Source organism: Giraffa tippelskirchi, chromosome 4 (genome assembly GCF_054371585.1).
Source record: "Giraffa tippelskirchi isolate mGirTip1 chromosome 4, T2T-mGirTip1v1.2.pri, whole genome shotgun sequence".
NCBI lineage: Eukaryota > Metazoa > Chordata > Mammalia > Artiodactyla > Giraffidae > Giraffa > Giraffa tippelskirchi.
Window position 1 is genome coordinate 138,220,152 of NC_137278.1, and position 21,334 is coordinate 138,241,485.

General features: G+C 36.6%; 1 long non-coding RNA gene across 1 annotated transcript in view; it reads right to left on the minus strand.

The window, feature by feature from the left end:
- Positions 1-980: 980 nt before the first annotated feature.
- The window catches only part of LOC145544598 (uncharacterized), a 104,742-nt gene continuing 84,388 nt past the window's right edge, over positions 981-21,334 (minus strand). Inside the window, exons 6-9 of the long non-coding RNA XR_014081483.1 lie at positions 18,356-18,439; positions 13,092-13,188; positions 6,437-6,486; positions 981-3,135 (exon numbers count right to left, since the gene is read on the minus strand). This is a non-coding gene — a long non-coding RNA (uncharacterized LOC145544598). The remainder of the gene's footprint in view (positions 3,136-6,436; positions 6,487-13,091; positions 13,189-18,355; positions 18,440-21,334) is intronic.

Sequence of the window (21,334 nt, forward strand, 5' to 3'; positions counted from 1 at the left end):
AACAATGCCAGATAACAAATTTCAGCATGGAGCCCAGAAATCAATACAGAAAATTTAAATAAGCTTAACTTATGTTGGCAATAACTAGATGGAAAATATTATGGAAAAAATCTCCTATAAATGAAGAAAACACCAAGAAAAAGCTAATAAGAAATATGGAAATATGTATATGTTAAGAATCAGAAGGAAGAAGAGTAGAGGAAGAGGACCACAGTACTTTTGAAGCCTTTGACCTTCATCATGCCCTTGATTGTTACCTGAATCCTTCTGTTTTATTGGTCAATATTCTCATACACTTTCCAGAGTCATTTCAAGCTATTCCACAATTCTTAACCCTCCCTCCATTCTCTCAGCAGATGAGCTTGACTGCTATTTCATAGGGAAAGTAAAGTCATCAGGTTAAAACTCTTTGAACTTCCCATTACCTACAAATAAATAGATTTGGTTCTAATTCTTCCTTCCTTCCTGTTGCAATGCATTAGATGCCTTTCCTCCCATCTAAAAATAAGCTAACAGTACACTCGTCATGGAGAACCTCACCGTATTGATTTTCTTCTTCCTTGATTCCATATCTTCCTCCAACCACTGTTCTCCCAACAAACTTCTAGAAAAAGTGCTCTACTCATATTGTGTCCATTACTTCGGCCTTTTGTGTACTTGTTATCTCACTACTTTTTTGTTTCTTCACTGAGTCCACAAATCTGCACTCTTCAAGGCTATCAGGAACTTCATTGAAATAAACTTTAAAAATATCTTTTTAGTTATTATTTTACCTTACTCTGTAACACTTAATACCATTTCACTTTCCCTTCTACTTGAAACTCTTAGTTTAGCTTGAATGATCCCCAGCTCTCGTGGCTTTTCTCCTACCTCTCTGTATCTTTATTCACTCTTCTTTCTCTTCCCACCATTAAATGTAGCAGCAGAGTCCTGGTCTTAGCAGCAGAGTCTTGGTCTTTCTTTTCATATTTTTCACATTCTTCCCGGGTGAACTTGCCAATTCCAGTTGTTTCAGTTACTAACTATAATTCTAGTTGTTCATCCATGTATGTATTTCTAGCCCAGATAAATTTACTGAACCCTGATACTGAATATATACCTCCCTCCTTGCATTTCCTGTTGATTCCTCTACATACACCTGTATTTTTAACAAATGCAAATGTTACTGTATCATCTTCTCCATGGAAATAGTTTCCCATTTTATGTTCTTTATCTGAGAATGGTACCTCTATCCGCATTGTTACTTCGATTTAGTCATTGACTTTGACTCCTCTCCTCTTTACCCCCTACATCCAATCAACCACCAAGTCCTATTGACACTGCTTTAAATATTGGGCTGGCCAAAGAGTTCCTTCAATTCATTAAGTAAAAATAAAAGACACATTTTTCATTCTCACCAAGAAGTTTATTGAACAATGTATTCACTGTTTCATTCCACTTTGTTGTTGTTTAGTCGCTAAGTTGTGTCCAAAGTTTTTGTAACCCCCATGGATTCTAGCCTGCCAGGATCCTCTGTCCATGGTATTTCCCAGGCATGGCTACTGGAGTGGGTTGCCTTTTCCTTCTCTAGAGAATCTTCCCAACGCAGGGATCATACCCTCATCTCCTGCTATGGCAGGTGGATTCTTTACCACTGAGCCACCAGGGAAGCTCTTTTGTTCCACTACCTTCTGCCATTTTTTAGGCAACTTCATAATTTCATCTTCCCAAAACTTTTCATCTTTTTTAGCAAATGACTGTTCTGGGTGCCTTTTGACTGTCTGCCAAGGAACTGAAATATTTTCCATTAAGAGAATTTTATAAAGGATGAAATAAATGGGCATCCAAAGAGCCAATGTCTGGTGATTATGGCAGATGAATCAGAACTTCCCAACCAAGCTGTAATAATTCTTGCCTGATCATCAAAGAAACATGCAGTCTTGCCTTATCCTGATGGAATATTATGCACTTTCTGTTGACTAATTCTGGATACTTTTCACCAAGTGTTTCTTTCAGTTGGTCTAATTGGGAGCAGTACTTAATCATTTGGTTTTCTGAAAGGAGCTTATAACAGAGGACTCCCTCCCAATCCCACCATCTAGAAAACATCACCTTCGTTGGATGAAGACCAGCCTTTGGTGTGGTTGGTGGTGGTTCATTTTGCTGTCCCCTAATCTCTTCCATTCCACATTATTGTACGGTATCCACTTTTCATTGTCCATCAGTTTGTTTTAAAAATGGAACCTTCTCATTTCATTTAAGTAGAGAGTCACATGTGGAAATGCAGTCAAGATTTTTTTAAATTTAACTTATGTAGAACCCAAACATCAAAGTGATTAATATAACCAAGGTAGTACAAATGATTTTCAATGCTTGATTTGGATATTTTGAGAATGCCAATTCTCTCTTGCATGGTATAATATTGATTGTTCTCAATTAATGTCTTGATTTGATCACTATCAACTTCAAATGGTCTACCTGACAGTGGGACATTGTCCAGTGAGAAATCTCCAGTGTGAAACTTTGCAAACCACTTTTGACACATTAGATCAGTCACAGCACCTTTTCCATATGCTGCACAAATCTTTTTTTTTTGCTTTTCAGTTGCATTTTTACCTTTTTTGAGATAATAAAGCATAATATGCCAAAAATGTTGCTTTCTTCTTTTATCTTCAATATTAAAGTGGCTACACAAAACTGATCAGTTTTGATAAGCTTCACCAAGGTTATGTTTAACAAAATGACTGCTGATATGATAACTGTCACATTATAATCTAACAAAATTATTTTGAATGAAGTTAAGGGCAACTAAACACTACTAGAGCCATCTTAGAGAAAAAAAGCAAACAAACCTTTTGGCCAACCAAATATCTTCCAAATGCAACTTCTCCATGTCATTGGTATTATTTTTCTGTAGAGTTCTATAGCTAACTCTTGTATCATTTCAAATTCTATTTTGCTGCATATACTAAAAAGCCAAAATATTTATGACTTGGCCAAAACAGAAATTTATTCCTCTCATGTAAAAGAGTTTAGGAAATAAGGTTTCCAGGCTGAGGTACCTTAATCATCCAGGTTCTTCCTGTATTCCCACTCTATCATCCCAGTTCATGTTTCTGTCCTTGTGATCAGCTCACAGTCCAAGGTGGTTGCCTTCTATACAGAAAGAAAGAGGAAGGGTCAAGGACTAAAAGACTTCCTCCCATATGTCAGGTATCTTTAAATAGCTTTCACTGAAAATGCATCAAGCACTTCCTCAACACCTTCACCCTGGTCAGAATATACGGGCATTAGACCAAAGAAGGCTGGGACATTACCTTTTAGCTGTGTTCTTTGCAGGTTCAAAATAAAATCATCAATCTTTTAAAAATAAATAAAGGAAAAATGGATATTGAGTGACAAGAGGGTATCTTGTTAACATGTTAGATTATATTGCATGTGTTTACATGTATAGTTACCTATTTATATGTCCAGGCATTAACTATCAATTGCATACCCTCTGATGGAAATACAAGAGAAGACTATTACCATAATCAATAGTATTTAATGCTAGCAAACAAAAAGCACTTGTAGGTCTAGCCTAATATGTAACTTGTTTGACTCAACTGAGTTCCTCCTTAGAACTATAATTTTATAGTGGAAAGTGATATTTGCTGTTGTCTAAACTCCTCTACTTGAAAGAGCAAGAGAAGTCCACAGGGTGAATTATTGCCACGATAGTATAGTTGCTAAACACAGACTCCACAGTCAGACCACTTGGACTAGATCCTGATTCCTCTTCTTGCTATCTGTAATTTAACCCTATTTTGCTTGCTTTCATAGGACACATGTACACCTAGGTCTATTTATAAGTCCCAAGACAGGCACTTGAAATAGTGCTTAGGACAGGTGAGCACACCACAAGTCCTGACCAGATCTGTGACTTCAATCTCTTATTTCCAGCCCAATGCTCTTTTTGCCGCTACCATGCTGCCCTCTGACCTTGGCTAGGAGTAGAAAGCTGGGAGAATGAGAACAAAGATGGTTAAGATTCGATGGATACAAAGGAAGAAGGATAACGTTCAAGGCTAGAAAGGCAAGTCCAGATTTAGTGCCTCTGACAAGAATTCAAGACAACCAGGGAGCAGTACAGGAGATTTCAGCTCCTAGAAGGTGGCACCAAAAGGGAAGTGGGAGAAAATGGCTGACAAATTCCACCTATCTCAAAAATTGCCAAAGAATTGTCATACCCAATCAAAAGGTAATAGCTTTGTTTTAAAAATTAAAAATCAGGAAAGAATGGAACATTACATGATGCCCTTAATTCTAAATTCAAATGGATATGGAATTTTCCTCTCACCCTTCTTAAAACAGTTTGCAGAATGACATCAAGAAACCAAAACATCAAATGCCAAGAAAGGACAGAAAAGGGTAATACTGTGAGAAGCAAAATATACACAGGATTTAGGCATGCAAATTGCTTGTGAGATCTAGATTCATAATTTTCATCTTATCTATAAAGATCCCATGAGAAGTATATAAATAGGACTTTTGTACCATTAAGGGTTTGTTTAAAGATTTAGAGCTATACCTAATCTGTTTCTTCATAATAGCTTTGAGACGTATTTCTCCAGTTTTTGTTAGGAGTTTGAAACACCGAGTGAGATTCGTATGAGCCAGGATCAGACAAAGGATGACAATGCTGTGTTATTGTAGAATGTTAATACTTAGGGGATTCTATTATGCTTCTGTCACTCAAAATAAGCTGAAGCACCAAGTGCTTTCACATGTGGATTATCTTTCCATCATCACAGATAAAAGAATGTTGGAGCTGTTACTTTCACTAAACCTTTCACATGGAGGATTTTCTATCATTTTCTGTGGATAAGGAATGCACACATGAGAAAGAGCAGAATGCTGACATAGGAAAATAAATAGTTCTTTTCTAAACTGAGTTTACAATATGAATAGATGAACACGTAACGATTAAGAAGATAAAGAACATATTGCTTTCTTTCTTAACTCAGAGGAAATAACATTTCCTTTAGTTTAGATGCCATGAACTTGTTCAAAGAAAGCCTGTGAAATCTTAAGTAGAAAAGTGTTGATTATTTTTCTACCTAGAGACCCAACTTTTAGTCTAAGTATGAACCCACTTCCATATTCAATAGACAGTAGCTTTGATCAGGGAGTGTTCTCATAGCTACTATTCTTCTTACAAGGGAAGAATTTTCTGGAAAATAATTTTCATTAGAGATGGACTGCTGGAATTTCCATGCAATTTTATGACTCCATTTGTCATTTCAATATTGACTTAAGAAAAACTTGATGATAAAGGCCAGATGGCAATGACAGGCTTAGAATTTTCAAGAAATCCTTATTAATAAGAATAGTAACAACAACAATAATAATTACTGCCATCAATTGTGCTAGATTCCTTACAACTATTATCACATTTAATTCAACAACCATATGGGGAGTGATATGATGGGGAGTAATCATATGGGGAGTAAAAGATGAGGTAATTGAGTCTCAAAGAGACCCTACACAGTCATTCAAAAAATAATCAGGTAGGTTAGGATTTGAACATAAATCTGTCCAAAGTTCCCTGGGACAATCCTGCTGTGCTCTTCTCATTCCTCGTGCTACCTTTCTTTTATTTATTGTGAAGATATAGTTGACCATGACTCCAAAGTTCGACATCAACCACTTTCTCTTTATGTTTTGACCTAAAACATCTTCATGTACGTGTACTGTGGCAGACTGTGTTACACTATCATCTTCAGTCTTTCCTCAACCCTGTTGTAAAGGAATTATTTCTCCTTTTTTTGCAGATTCAAAAGCTGAAGCTCTCTATTAAGTAACTTTCTACACACATAATAAGGATATGTTATCCTTTAATACAGAGTCTAACACATAATAAGTGTTTAGCAAATGTTTGATAATGTATGAAGGAATATAAGTAATACCATATCTGGACTATTTAACCCAGAGCTTTTTTATTTTATTTTTCATTGAAGTATAGTTGATTTACAATGTTGCATTAGTTTCTGCTGTACAGCAGTCATTCAGTTATACATATATATATACATTTCTTTTTATATTCTTTTCCATTATGTTTTATCACAAGATATTGAATATAGTTTCCTTTATTATACAGTAGAACCTTGTTATTTATCCATTCTATATACAACAGTTTGCATCTGTTAACCCCAAATTCCTAATCCATCCTTTCCTCTCCCCACCTCCCTCTTTGCAACTACAAGTCTGTTCTCTATGTCTGTGAGTTTCTGTTTTGTAGATAGGTTCATTTATGTTATATTTTAGGTTCCTCAAATAAGTGATATCACATTAATACAGATTTTTTTTACTTAAAAATCCCTGTTTTTTTCCTTACATCTCACTGATTCAGGCCTGAGGTAAACTAAATATGTTATTGAATATTAGTGAAATTTAACTGTTACCTTTAACTGATTACCTTTTTTTAGATTCCTGATTATAAACATTTGCTAGGTACAGAAGATCCCTCTAGAAAAGAATTTATACATATAATAAATATTATATAAATATGATGTATGTATATCACAGACACGTATATAAGAAAAGGTTTGGACTTACTCTATTATTCCAATAAAAATACTGGACAATTCTCAGGAATCTTTGTAGATTTATGAAACAGATGTGAGCTAATCCATGGAAACATCATGCGCTAAATCATTTGATTACTAAAATGCTTGGACAAAAAGTAAGAAATTATAAATATAAAATTTAAATGACGACTTGGCATCTGTGTTCCCCACTAAGAATATATTTAAAGTTAATAGATAAATAATTTTGCAAAGATTTCTTTTTAAAAGAGATTAAAGATCGGCAATGAGAAGTATATGTAATTGCCAAATAAAAGATGAAATCAAGTCATTTAAAACCTTAAAAAGTCTGTCACTTTATTAGGAATACCTAAATTTGTCATAAAAATCTGATTTATTTGTTTGTAATGAGGAGTCTAGTAAAAGAGAAATGATAGACTCTTATCTGTGGTAGACAAAACTTTTGCTTTCCAGTTTTGTGGGTTTCATTATATATTTATTTCTGAAAGTATCATACAAAAAGAATCCCTCCACTAAAAACTATACAAATTGAATTACTTTAAAGCAAAATGATAGAAAGCATAAACTAAAAGACAACTATGAGAAGCTGGAAGCCTTAGCATGCCTGCATTGCAAACACCTAGCACTGGTCTACAAACAATTCTACCTGTCCCTGTACACCATTGTAGTCTGATTCAGAAGTGGTCAATGATCCTTTGTCTCATGAATTAGTTTTTTGAAAACTGATCGAAGGGGTGTGAAACTATGACCTTTGAAATCACTTCTTTGTGCAAAGTCATTCTCTTCCTTAAGTTGGTGCACTAGCATCCAAACACACATTCACAATAATTCACTTATAGTTTTAACTAGTTCTTACCTAGTTAAAAAGCAGAGTCATTACTTTGTCAACAAAGGTCCATATAGTCAAAGCTATGGTTTTTCTAGTAGCCATGTATGGAAGTGAGAGTTGGACCACAACGAAGACTGAGCACAAAAATATTGATGTTTTTGAAGTGTAGTGTTGGAAATGACTCTTGAGAGTCACTTGGACTGCAAGGAGACCAAACCAGTCAATCCTAAAGGAATTCAGTCCTAAATATTCATTGGAAGGACTGATGCTGAACCTGAAGCTCCAATACTTTGGCCGCCTTATGCGAAGAGATGTCTCGTTTGAAAAGACCCTGATGCTAGGAAAGATTGAAGGTGGGAGGAGAAGGGGACAACAGAGGATGAGATGATTGGATGGCATCACTGACTCGATGGACATGAGTTTGAACAAACTCCAGGAGATGGTGATGGACAGGGAAGCCTAGCATGCTGCAGTCCACGGGGTCGCAAAGAGTTGGACACGACTGAGCAACTGAACAGCAACAAGCTCTTACCGCTGAGAATGAGGCTGTGTGTGCTGTGCTTAGTCTCTCAGTAGTGTCTGACCCCATGGATTTTAGCCCACAGGCTCCTCCATCCATAGGGATTCTCCAGGCAAGAATATTGGAGTGGGTTACCATGCCTTCCTCCAGGGGATCTTCCCAATCCAGGGGTTGTACCCAGGTCTCCTGCATTGCAGGCAGATTCTTTACCATCTAATCCACCAGAGAATGAGGCTAGGAGAAATGAATCACTAGGCTGCTAGGAGAGGAAAATCCAGAGAAATATGTTTTAATATGGAAAATGATTTCCAAACAAGTTTCAGTCAAGGAGCCCACGACATATGCTTTTAATTATGCAAAGAATTATTCTTAAAGTGATGGGATGTTTTCCAATGAGAAAAAGCTTGCTATGTCAGATACTGTGGGTGTTTAGAGTATGGGAACAATAGGACATTAGAAAGACAGTTTACTATAAAAAAAATGATTTCTTATTGCCTGATTAGATTAGATCTGTAACTTACTTTTTTAAGATAATTTTTAGACACACCTTAGAACTGGGCTTCCCTTGTGGATCAGCTGGTAAAGAATCTGTCTGCAACGTGGGAGACCTGGGTTCAATTGCTGGGTTGGGAGGATCCCCTGGAGAAGGGAAAGGCTACCCACTCCAGTATTCTTGCCTGGTGAATTCGATACAGTCCATGGGGTCCCAAGAAGTCGGACATGACTGAGCGACTTTCACTTTCACTTTAGAACTTTATCTTTTAATTGCAACAATGTTTTGTCCCTTATTCTTTATCCAGATGCAAAAAAAAAAAAAAAGAAAAAAAAAGATGTAGGACAAGAATAAGAAGGTCTCATTTTATAAAAGATTCCAATCACAGTTGAAATTTTAAAAAAAATTCCAGAAAGTCTTAGAAAGCAGATTTTTTTTTTAATTAGAAAAATTCGAGGAAATTTATAGGTTTTTAAAATTAATACTCTAAATATTCTGTAACAATAAGGTAGAAATGATGTCATTTGAAAGTATCCTACGCATGATTATAGCTGATTGACAGATGCCAAGAGCTTCTGTCTTTCAATGGCTCAGTTTCTTTTCTTTCTTTTCTTCATATGACTGCTTAACAAAAAGATTTGAGGTTGAGGAGGGCAATGTTGACAGAACAATCCTACACTCTCCAGTCAGACATGATAACTTTACTGTGACTTGGAAGACAGAGAAGGTGGGCTTGGGATAGATCTGGATTTGAGAAGGAATAGAATTGATGTAGTGATCGTGTGCTGTAAATGGTTGCAAAAGGATCTTTAATCAATGATTTTTGTTCCAGTGACACCTCAAGACATAATCATTTCTTCCCATTTTAGTTCCCTGCTTATATAATGGAGCCCAGTATTCTTACATATTCCTGTCATTGGTGCTTTAAGAAAGAAAAACTGCACTCAATATAGTCCTGATTCTGGGGCAGATTTCTTTAGGCAGGTGGATCTGAAAACAGAAGTGTGTCTTTAGTAAAGCGGTTAGTCTCTTGGAAATTTTAAATGAGTTAATAACAAATGGACAAAGAAATATTATTAAATTATACCAAAGAGACTATTCTAAGGTAATTTATATTTTGACAGAAAAACATTTTTTTGTAAGTATGATATAGATTAGGAATGGCAATTAGGTAGGAACCAGAAAGGATCCCAAGCTCAACAAGAGACTGTATCCACTCTCAAACTTCAATTGCTATCTGTAGGTTGACAGCTCCCAAGTTTATTTCTGCTCCAAACCTTTCTTCCAAGCCACAGATCCTCATTTTCAAGTCTGTAGAGCAAGTCTTAGGCTACTTGACTAAAACTGAACTCATGATTCACTGTTATTCACATCTTATCCAGCTGCCACTGTTAATTCAGACCTTACTCCTCTCATCCATGGATCATGTCAACAGATTTTATATCATACTGGTATCTCTGTTTTAGTCTCTTTTCTTTCCATTGCATGCTTGATACTTTTGCCAGTTATATGAACTGAAGTGAAGTGAAAGTCTCTCAGTAGTGTCTGACTCTTTACAACCTCATGGGCTATACAGTCCACGGAATTCTCCAGGCCACAATACAGGAGTGGACAGCCTTTCCCTTCTCCAGGGGATCTTCCCATCCCAGGGATCGAACCCAGGTCTCCCGCATTGCAGGCGGATTCTTTATCAGCTGAGCCACCAGGGAAGCCCAAGAATACTGGAGTGGGTAGACTATCCCTTCTACAGTGGATCTTCCTGACCCAGGACTCGAACCTGGGTATCCTGCATTGCAGGCAGATTCTTTACCAATTGAGCTATGAGGGAAGCCCCATGCCAATTATACTCCTACTTATTTTTTCCAAATTCTCTTTGAACCTCATTTGTCTGCTTGAAATTTCACTTTCTCTCTATTGCCTGAAGAATAGATTCTAATATCTTACCCTTGTGACTTTCATCTCTACCCAAACCTACTTCTCCAGCCCTATTGTTTGCAAAAGCCCTTCATCCAACCCTCCCATTCAGAATGCACCTGAATTCTCACATTCCTTAACCTGCCATATTTGCTTGTGTTTAAACACCTTTACACATGTTCTTTCTTCTGTATGGAATGCCCTTCCCCACATTTTCTACCTAGTAAACATCTACTTGACTTTAATTACACCATTTAATTATTATTTCCTGGAGTCTCCACAAATAGGTTTTTTAAGAGTTTGCTCTCTGTTCTCCCATGAGATTTTGTTCATAATTTTGCTATAATGTTTATTTTATTTTCCTGTAATAATTAGTTTTCAAATATGTCTCACTTATTTATTTATTCTTTTAATTCAGTCGGTAAATAAAATTGTCTGCTATATGAAAGGCCCTGGAACATAATAACAGAAAGCTGCTATCATACTAGTCATATGTATTTCTTATTCAAACTTTGTCATCCCTTTTGAGACAGAAATTATGTTTATTTTAAAGATGGGGAAATTAAGGTTTAAGGAAAGTAAGTATGTGTTGATGATTTGCAGCTAGTAAATGGTGGACCACAATTTCCAAGGCCAAACTGCTTATCCTGTCTCTCTTCAAGGTACAGAGCCAAGTTGGATGAGGTATGGTATTCATTTTTCTATCCCCAGTGACTATCAGAATATACAAGATATTTGACAAATGTTCTTGAATAAATGAAAGAATGAGTAAGTAGGGACTTCCCTGGTGGTCCAGTGGTTAACACTCTTTGCTCTCAATGCAGGGGGCATAGGTTTGATCCCTGGTCAGCGATCTAAGATGCATGTTGCATCTAAGACCCAGCACAACCAAAAAAAAAGAAAAAGAATGAGTGAATAAATAAATGGATATTGTGTACTTCATTTCACATCATGTTCTCAGTAATTACAGTTGTAGAAACATAGATTTTGAAAACAGACACTATTTAAAATATATTATTTTTCAGGAAGTTCTCTGATGGTGAATCTTATTGCAAACTTTCTTTTAAAAGTCTGTCTCGATTGCCACATAGTGGAACTGCATAAAGCTAGATGTAGCCACATGGATAGAATGACATCAAGCTCATGCTATGAGCCTCCAAGGAAGTAACTTCCTATTTAGTCAGCACTGTTTAGGAGCCTACACTGCAACACTCTGATCATGGAGGGCCTACCCAAGGAAGGAGAATTTGGAGCAGATCCAAAGAAGAGCAATGAAAATGATTAAATGGTTGGAAAATTGTCTCTCTGACTTAAGGTCACGGGTCTATTTAGTGCAGAAATATGAAGGGGCAAAGCTACCAACATATTTCAAGGATGTGAAAAAGAATAAGCAGAGGTAAGCAGCTGTTTTTGATTTTTATTTATGATGGCAATAAGCACAGGACAGTGATTTCCAATGCAGCATAAAGTTAGGTTAGTCCCTATAAAGTCTTTATGAAACAATAGAGTTAATTAACCCTCAAAGTTATGGTATTTCTTTCTTTGGAAACTTTTGGGAAAAGAGCTTCCATAAAAAAGAAATGTGCTATGCTTGGACTGAACTAAATAGAAGAAATAGATGTTTAGGAGTGCAGTTAGAAAGAAAGGGCCCAGTGAAGATTCATACATCTGTGTTATGCACTTGGAAAATAAAAATCGTATCCAGCAAACTTGGCTATTACGCAAAGCTTTAATTTTTTCCTTTATGTTTTTTCCTATGATTTTGAAAATTTGAAATCCAAGTATCTTATGAGTAAACTATTTTGGAAAATCTATCTAATATTCAGTGAAAGGCTTTTTGGCAAGAAACACTGGAGTCATGAGCAATTTAAGCAACGATTTATGAACAATTATCCAGAGAATGACAAACTAATAATGCTAAAGAGGAGAATGTTTAGGGTTATAAAAAAAAAAAGGCAGAGCTCACAGAGTAACTAGTCTGGGTGTCTGCTTTCCTTATCTCTGGACAGCAGTGTTGGTGTTGAGAACAAGACAGCTTATACGACTCAGAGGCATCCAGAACACTGTCTATTTTGCTTTTACACAGACATAAAGTCTGTGAGCTGGAGTTGACAGTAATGGTTTTGGTCCTGCGGAGCCATGTGAAACTCTTAGGGGGTGAGCAATGTTTCTGTTGGATCATGTTACTGCTGCTTTGCTCTAATGTAGTATTAATATGATACAGATGTATTAATTTATTATGGCCTCATAGATATTGAAATATATTGGCAAAAGAAATGTGTGGGAAGAGTTATCCAGGTCTGCTGACACTTCTTCAATGATCCAAAAGAAATCAATTCCCAGAAAGAAGCCCACTTACCAGAGAGCAACCACACTGTCTAGACCGCCAAAATTGGTGGTATGGGAAAAATGTTGAAAGCAGATAATTGAATCAAAATGGTATATACCTACAATTTGGGTTGCCAGGAAAAATAAAAATCCTAATTGTAAATGCCAATGATCTAAAGTATGATTTGACTCTGTTTTCTTCCCCCAGAGACCGTTGTTTCAATTCAGTTCTTCAGTGAAAAATTCAAAAGGCAACGCGTCTTCACCATAGAAGGAATTCCTTTGTTCAGACTGTCTACTGACATTCCAAACAAACTCACACTCGAGATAAGGTTATCCTCTCTGAGAACTCAGACACTTTTTTCTTCCCCATCATCAGCTTGCCAACATTAAAGGCAGTCTCCACTTTTAGACACAGTGCTTGCTGCAAATACAACTTACGGCGGATGGCTGCAGGGCCGAGGATGGCTGGTCTTGTGTTACATCTGGATTATGCATGAGCTGTCGGATGTGAGGGGAAGCCACCAGATGAATGACTCTGGTTGGTAAAAAATTGAAATATGAGTCTTTATGATTCAGTGTCCAATAAGAGATATGGTGACAAGCAGGCCCCCCAAAATGAACTGATTAAAAGTGAAAGCTATCAGTATCTTTCCACAAAATAAGCAGAGACCTTTCTTCTGAACATAGTAAGTAGTCACTATTTATAATTGCTACTTAAACTGAGAAACAGAGGGCATCTTTAGACCATCTTTGATTACAAAGCAGGCTCACTTCTCCACTCTCTTTCCAAGTTTCCCATTCTCATTAACAGTATACATGGCAGTTAGGTTCATGCCTTGAGGGACCATTTATGAAGCTACTGAATTATTAAAAGCATGTAGTTGTTCATTGGGCTTCAATTTAAGATTTGAATTTGGAGCAGCTTTTTTTCCCTGAATTGGCAGAAGGAAAAAGGAAAGTAAGAGAACTTTCATGGAAACTACTTCCCAGAAAGTTGTTTTTTAACAGTATTTTTAGTCACATCAAAAATAGGAAACACCAGAAAGAAAGATTCTCTTGAGTTTTCTCCCAAATTTTGTGGAGTCAGCTGCTTATCTGTTTCATAAAACCCTAGATAATTTTGAAACATCTTTTGCTTCACACAATGTGGGCAAGCAGGTGAGTGTGAATAACATGGAGATTATCTAGACAAACATTTTATAATAAATTTTACAATAAATGTTCCATGATTCTTTGTTAGAAGGAAGAAAAAGACATTCCATCCTTATGTTATGCTAGTACATTAAGCCACCAAAAAACTTACAGGGAAGTAAGTGTTACCCCATGTCCATAAATTTGGCAGACTGACTATGACCATGTATTTATCTACCTCTAACTATCTATCTGGGCTTCCCAGGTGGCTCAGTGGTAAAGAATCTGCCTGAAATGCAGGAGACATGGGTTCAGTTCCTGGATCAGGAAAATCCCCTGGAGAAGGAAACAGCAACCCGCTCCAGTATCCTTGCCTGTGAAATTCCATGGACAGAGGAGCCTTGGTGGGTTACAGGCCACGAGGTTGCAAAAGAGTTGGACATGACTTAGCAACCAGACAACAGCAACAAGAATCTATCTATCTATCTACCTACCTACCTATGTGATTTCTCATCAGTTCAGTTCAGTTCAGTTCAGTTGCTCAGTTGTGTCCGACTCTTTGAGACCCCATGAACTGCAGCATGCCAGGCCTCGCTGTCCATCACCAACTCCTGGAGTTCACCCAAACTTATGTCCATTGAGTTGGTAATGTTATCCAACCATCTTATCCTCTGTCATCCCCTTCTCCTCCTTCCCTCAATCTTTCCCAGCATCAGGGTCTTTTCAGATGAGTCAGCTCTTCGCATCAGGTAGCCAAAGTTTTGGAGGTTCAGCCTCAATATCAGTCCCTCCAATGAACACCCAGGACTGATCTCCTTATTATGGACTGGTTGGATCTCCTTGAAGTCCAAGGGACTCTCAAGAGTCTTCTCCAACACCACAGTTCAAAAGTATCTGTCTAGGTTGGTCATAACTTTCCTTATTTTTCTCATAATTATGTATTAATCAAATACTTACTTTGAATCCAGTGGTGTTACATCTCTCAATAGATAGATATAAAGATATTTGTAATATGTTCTTTTCCTCCATAAATGTTCAATAATTTTAGAAATATTTTCAGGAAAACCCAAAGTCACAACACAGAATGTGGCCTTCAAATACTGAGAAAGCTAAACCTGGTAGTATCAAGATGTTTTCATAGTTCAGAAAAGAAATATTAAAAGAAGAATAGAATGGAAGGTCCAGATCTGAGAGATACTTTCAGGTGTAAAAGTAATCAAATTCAGTGAGTAACTGAGTTATTGGTGAGAAAAGTAAATGAGTATTTGTTGATCTAGAAGATTGGAGAAAATGATCATGGATTTAAGAAGAGGTACATGTTTGGGAAATAAGTGGATAAAAACAAAACTTGAGATAAGTTTTAGGCAAATAGTTTGAGGTAAGGTACAAAAGGAGATAATGTAAAGAGCCCAGACAGGAGCCAGTTCATGAAAAGTCTTTAAGCTGTATTAAGAAGCTTAGGTTGATTCAGTAAACAATGGCGAACCATGGCAATGTTAGAAGTATGAAAGTGACCTGGCCAGATGAGGATTTCAGATACAGCATCCAGATTGTTTAAAGGGCAATGTAATGTGGAGAAGCCATTTAGCAACCAGGAAGAGCAGAGATTTGGTTAGGGAAATATTCCAGGTACACAATTATGATGGACTCAACTGGGAGAGTATAAGAGATTGAGAAATAATCATAAGATAAAATTGGTAGGACTGGCTGGTAGGTTGTATGTGGGAGATAGGGAGAGGAAGTGACTTAGGATGACTCAGTTTCTGGCTAGAGTAATAAATGAATAATGTTGCAAATAATTAAGACAGGAAGCATCAGAAGAAAGAGTGGGTTTGGAGAGAGGGAGAAAATTCAAATCCACTTTGAACATATTGTATTTGTACATGATGAGTAAGACATCTCAATGGACTAAACTGGAAGGTAGTTAAATATGTGAGTCCAAAGATCAAGTGAGAACTGCAAACCTGATTACAAAGAAACAGGATACAGCAGTAGTTGAAATCAAGAAAATGAATGAATTTAATCCAAGGAAAGTAAAGATAGAATGTCAGAAGACCAAAGACAGAAACCCAAGGAAACAACCAATATTTGAGAATACAAAAAGAGGAGCAGTACACAAGGAAGACTAAGAAATACCTAAGAAAATACAGAAGAGTCCTGAAAGAGCCCCCTCACTGATGTTAACACAGTAGAGACGAAAGATTTAATGTGTGGTTGATAGTGTCAATACTTGAGAGATGTCCAGTAAAACAGGAATTGCAATAGCACAGGAAGTTCATCAACAACTTGGCTCTTCCCATACAGTTATCAGAAGCTAACCTGGTATCACATGGTGTCATTCAGCTAAAAGACACCTTTCTCCTGACACCTTCTCTTTCTTCCTAGCACTATGGAGTTCGATTGTCACCATCCATATACCTAGGTTTTTGCCTTGACCATCAGTCTATATGTAGTCTGTTCTGTGACTTTGCTTTTTATTCTAGGACCCTCCCAGGAATTCTACCTACAAGCTGCATACATAATGCTTCCCATGTTTCTTGCTCATCCATTTGTCTATATTTGTCTTATATTTTCCATATATCTAACTATGAATTGAGGGCTTGTTAAGTATAAACAGCTTCCACACGTCTACCCTTTCCCCAAACTGCTGCTAATAATGTTTTAGACCCACTGATTTGGCCTTACCTGAAAATGACCATATCTACTGGACTAATGCCTTTGGGACATTTCCCACTCATGTTGCTAGGGCTGACTCAATAGAAAAGTTAGCTTTCTGTGTGCCCTCATCCCAGTTAGGATTCCTGTCCTTCCATAATTCAATGTCTCAGATCTATATCACATCTATGATCGTGTTGAATTTGAGATGTGGCAGGGGATTCAAACAGAAACACCAGATAGGCCATTTCAATTATAGGCTGCAGGGGAGGTACAAGATATAACTTTAGTAGCTGAGATATAATTTTAGGAGCAGGACAAAGGAATGACAGTGAGAAATCTTTAACACATATCAATATAAAGATTTCCTACTGTCAATCCTTGATAGAGTGAATAAAAAGAAAATATAGGATTTATGACACTTTGAAGAACAATCAGACTTAAAGTGAGAGAGGAGATAAGAAGTCTGAGACATGAAAGGAGAACCAGAAAAATGGAAAACAGAATAGAAGACAAAGTGAAGTGAACAAAGAGAATGAGAACAGAGAAAAGATCTTCTAAAAAAACAAAAAAAGTCATCATTTTATCTTAATACTTGAGAGAATGGTATCAATGGAAGCAAAGCCAGACATAAGCGACTTCTATGGGAATGGTTAGAATAAAAGGAGAGGAAGTGAATTTAGGACATTTGAAAAGTTTTTGAAGAAAGTAAAGAATTTTAACTGGTATTTTAAAAAGAAAATGCACACAACATTCTCTGTACATTGAATCTTATTTCCTTGCATCCCAAATACCTATAAAAGTGCCTAAGTAGAGCAGCAGTTCAATAAATATTTGCTAAATGAATGAGCCTTGGTTTTGCTTTTGTTTTTATTTCAAACACATGTGTCTACAGATTGGTATAAAGTGAAGATATTAGACAAAAAGCAGATCCTTGTGATAGTAATATCCTGAAAACACTGGTCACGTTTAGAGTCCAGAATTTCGAGAGATGAAGTTTAAATTGGAGAAAAGTGGAGGAGAAAGAGACATAGGAGAATAAAGATTAAGAGTTGAAAAAGTAGGCAGATCTGATGTGTATTTCATCCTAAAGTAGTGGGGTCTCATGACAGTATTGGGAGGTGAAAGGAAACAATACTTCTAAATTGGATGCTAAAACTGAATTAAGATGCAAAGTTTCAATGTTAAGGGACATTGAAAACATTCTGTAGACTCAAAAATAAAATAAAATAAAATTTAACTTAAAAGGCAGGGAAAACAACTGATAGTGGTTATCCAGGATTGAGAGTTGATGAGCTGGGCAGAAAGAAGAATCGGAGAGGCCGACCGAAAAAGTTGGCTGTGGATACAAGGCTGGCTCAGAAAAGAGAGACAAGAGTCACCGTTTGAATATGTACTGGTACCAAAGAGAACTGAAAATAAAAGTTGGATTAAATGGGGAAAAGAGGCAGGTAAAAAACTGGTTGAAACAGTTAAGTGCTGAATTAAAGAACTTGTAAAGAAAAATATTGACTTGGACTGACAAAGTTCAGGCTGAGTGACTCATCAAAAATGGATCTACAGGTCCACAGAATCAGGAATGGAAAGGAATCAAATAAAGGAATCTTCAAGGTAAAAAGCATAAGTTTTGAAGTTATCGAAGAAGATTGCAGAGCACATGGAAAGGGAACTTTTGTGCCAAATCATTTATATAACTTGAAATAAATTATAGGGTGTCGTAGACAAGAGCAGTGATGTTTTAAGGAAGGTCACATAGAGGAAAATAATGGCTTTAAAGTGATAAAAATGGGAGATGCTTCCAAGGGCAAGGTCCTTCAATTCCAACTGTTATATTATCATGTGGAAGTACAAACATGTAAAAATAAAGTAAAATAAAGTGTTCTTCTGTTTAGTTTACACCATAGTTGCTCACACACCTGGTTCATTGATCAAGAAATGGAGTACAAAAGAAAGCCAGCTCTCATACAAGCCCACTTATTCAAGGTCAATTTAGGCGAGACCTGCAAGGAAAATGAAAATGGGAATAAATATTCTTAGTGAGAGAGCAATATTTACATTAGATGAAAAATAAGCATGAAAAAAAGATAATTTTGTCCTACAGAGACAAGTGGTAGGCACATTCCACAGGTACAACGGAGCAGAACACTTAGAGAAAGAACAACTTCACAACGCAAAGAAGTATGCACAGATGCAAACATAAAAGCACATTGCACAATGCCAAGCCCAAACTCTACCATGTGACTGGAACATCTTTGAGGTAGAGTTTCCATAAACTATTCCATTTAGGCAGCTATTTGGAACATACTGGTGTTAATGTTCTTCCAGCTACATTTTGCCTGGGAATCACTGAGAAACAGGACCAGATGGAGGAAGAAAGGGCTCTCTAAACAGTTCTTTTTGTGTTTTTTCAGCTTTGGAGACATCCCTACTACTCAGCCATCAAGAGTTTTGGCTATACCAGTGCTTGGAAGAATTCTGCTATCAAGCATTTCGAAGAAGTTTATTTTTAACCAAAGAGAAGCTATAATTGAATCTGGATGGGTATGTTTTAGCATATCTTATCAAATACGTTGTGGTAGTTAAGTCCTTAACACAGACCCAAAATAAAAAGATATGTCATTCCTTATTATGTAATTTATTTCAAGCTGATTTGACAAACTATGAGGGCAGTCAGAAAAAAAATGTTTTAATCTAAAGGAAAAAGAAAGATTCTGCTGATACATAACTGTCTTCTTGTTTGCCTGAATTACTCAAGAGTTAAAATGCTGTTTCACTGTTTGAATATGACAGAGTAGGTTATTTGTATGCGTCTTCCACTCCAGGGCTTTGTGGCAGAGTGGTTTTCTGTATGACTTTTGAAGGAGGGGATGAGGGATAATTCAGCAGATGGGGACTGTAAGATTTTTCTTTCATGTCTCAAATATAATATGAAGTGAACTATGAAGTTAAACAGCCACAATTCTTTGCAAAGGTCATCTGGTCTCAACTGATTTCATATTCTTGCCACAAAGTACTCTTGATCTAAAATAGATTATGTGGAAAACAGTCAGATGTAGCTTTATTCTTTATTAATTCATTTCAAATATTTGCTTCAATTCCAGGATAATAAACACAACCTTGACTGAGTCATTCTTTCCCAGTTGCAATCCATACTCAATTATCTATGTTGATCTTATAAATGTACTATTTTTATTCATTTCGTGAATGTTTAAATTTTTGGTGTTTTTTTTTTTTTATTATGTTTTGTGATTTTTGTTTTTGTTGTTGCTTGTATTTTTTTACTCTTCTGGGTATTTTCCTTTGTTCATTTGTTTCTATTTGTTTTGGACAGAATAGTAAATAAAGGATAAGTTTCAACCTGGCAGGGCCCAAATATGAGTTTGCCAAGTAAATTATGAATATGAATAAATCCACTTCTTCTTTATCATCACAGTACAGTAATGTATACGTTTTTCTAACATGCAGAGGGAAAACTGCCAATCAAACAGTATTGATTAAATACCTGGAATTTATTTGAAAAACAGTTTTCTAGGGATTCTATATGCTCAACATTGTTATAATTATCCTAGTGAATACGGAGAAACAAATAGGGATATGGTTTCAGCATTTAAAGTATCCCTCACCTTGCTCAACTACCAAGATTAAATAATACTAACTAATGCTTGAAATAACAAGGAACAATTTAAGATAGTGGGCAACTAAGTATTAATCCCCAAACAAGAGGTCTGTGTGGGTTAGGATTAGAGAAAGCTCAGTGAAAGAGACAGAACTTAAATACTAGAGAAATGACCTTAACATTTGGGTAAGACCTGCACAGTAGCAGTGGGGAGTAAAGGCAGGAGGAAGTAATGAGAATATGTAACAAAACCAGCAGTGAAAACAGCAAGAGAAGGAGGACGAAGTGAGAGGAAGAAAAGGAGGACTTTCAATGAATGATTATTATGCTCTAGAAACAAGGATGGGTATATTACACAATCTATAATATCTGTGATATTGTGTTCTAAACACTTTTATTTTAAGTTTCTTGACCTAAGTCCAGCTTCTTTCAGTATTTCTCCTCTGTGGTGATGGAGATACTCTTTGAGCTACCCATCTTCCTTCCTTGATTCTCTTTCCAGCCAGCATCACCCAATGACACAGCAGATAAAAGAAAAGGAAAGCAGAGCTAGGCACATTTCCCCTTGACATTCTTATGTGCTCTATCTTGCAATATTTGTATCTTTCTGTAATCAGAAAAACCAAGGCCCCACTGCTTCTCCTGGCCCCATAAGGTAACCTCTGCTTCCCTCTGCAGAGACTGTACTATATTTGTTCCTGCCTCCTACGTCTTCACCCCTGCTTACTTCTCCAGAGTTTCATTCCCTCACATTTCTTTAGGAAAAAAATCCTTCGGGAAAATTTGAGGGTTGGTGGTGGTATAATATTTGATGGCTTCAAAATTGCATTTACATTTTAAGAGGAATTCTATTACTTAAACCCAAAAGAAAGAGTAAGATTAAGCTGTCAAAAACAAGAATAAAGACGAAGTTGCCTATACCTTCATTGGAATGGAATTAAAAGAGAACATTCCTATATTCTCAAATCAACAAGACAGAATCATAAAATTACCTCATCACAAAGCCAGTTAGGCCATGGAAAAGGTTATCTCCATATTGTTAAAGATAACTGGACATAAGTGGGGATTGAACCGATGACCCAGACCGCCTTGCACACAATTTTAATGACAAAAAAAACTATATCCAGGGGTCAACTAAATCCTGTATCTATAAGCTGACTGCACTACTCTCTCTAAAAAGCAGCAAACAGGATCATTTGGATTACATTTCTTCTTCTTTTTGAGCAGGATGTGAAGGTAGGAACTGGGGGTAAAACAACAAGTTAATATGTGAGATGGT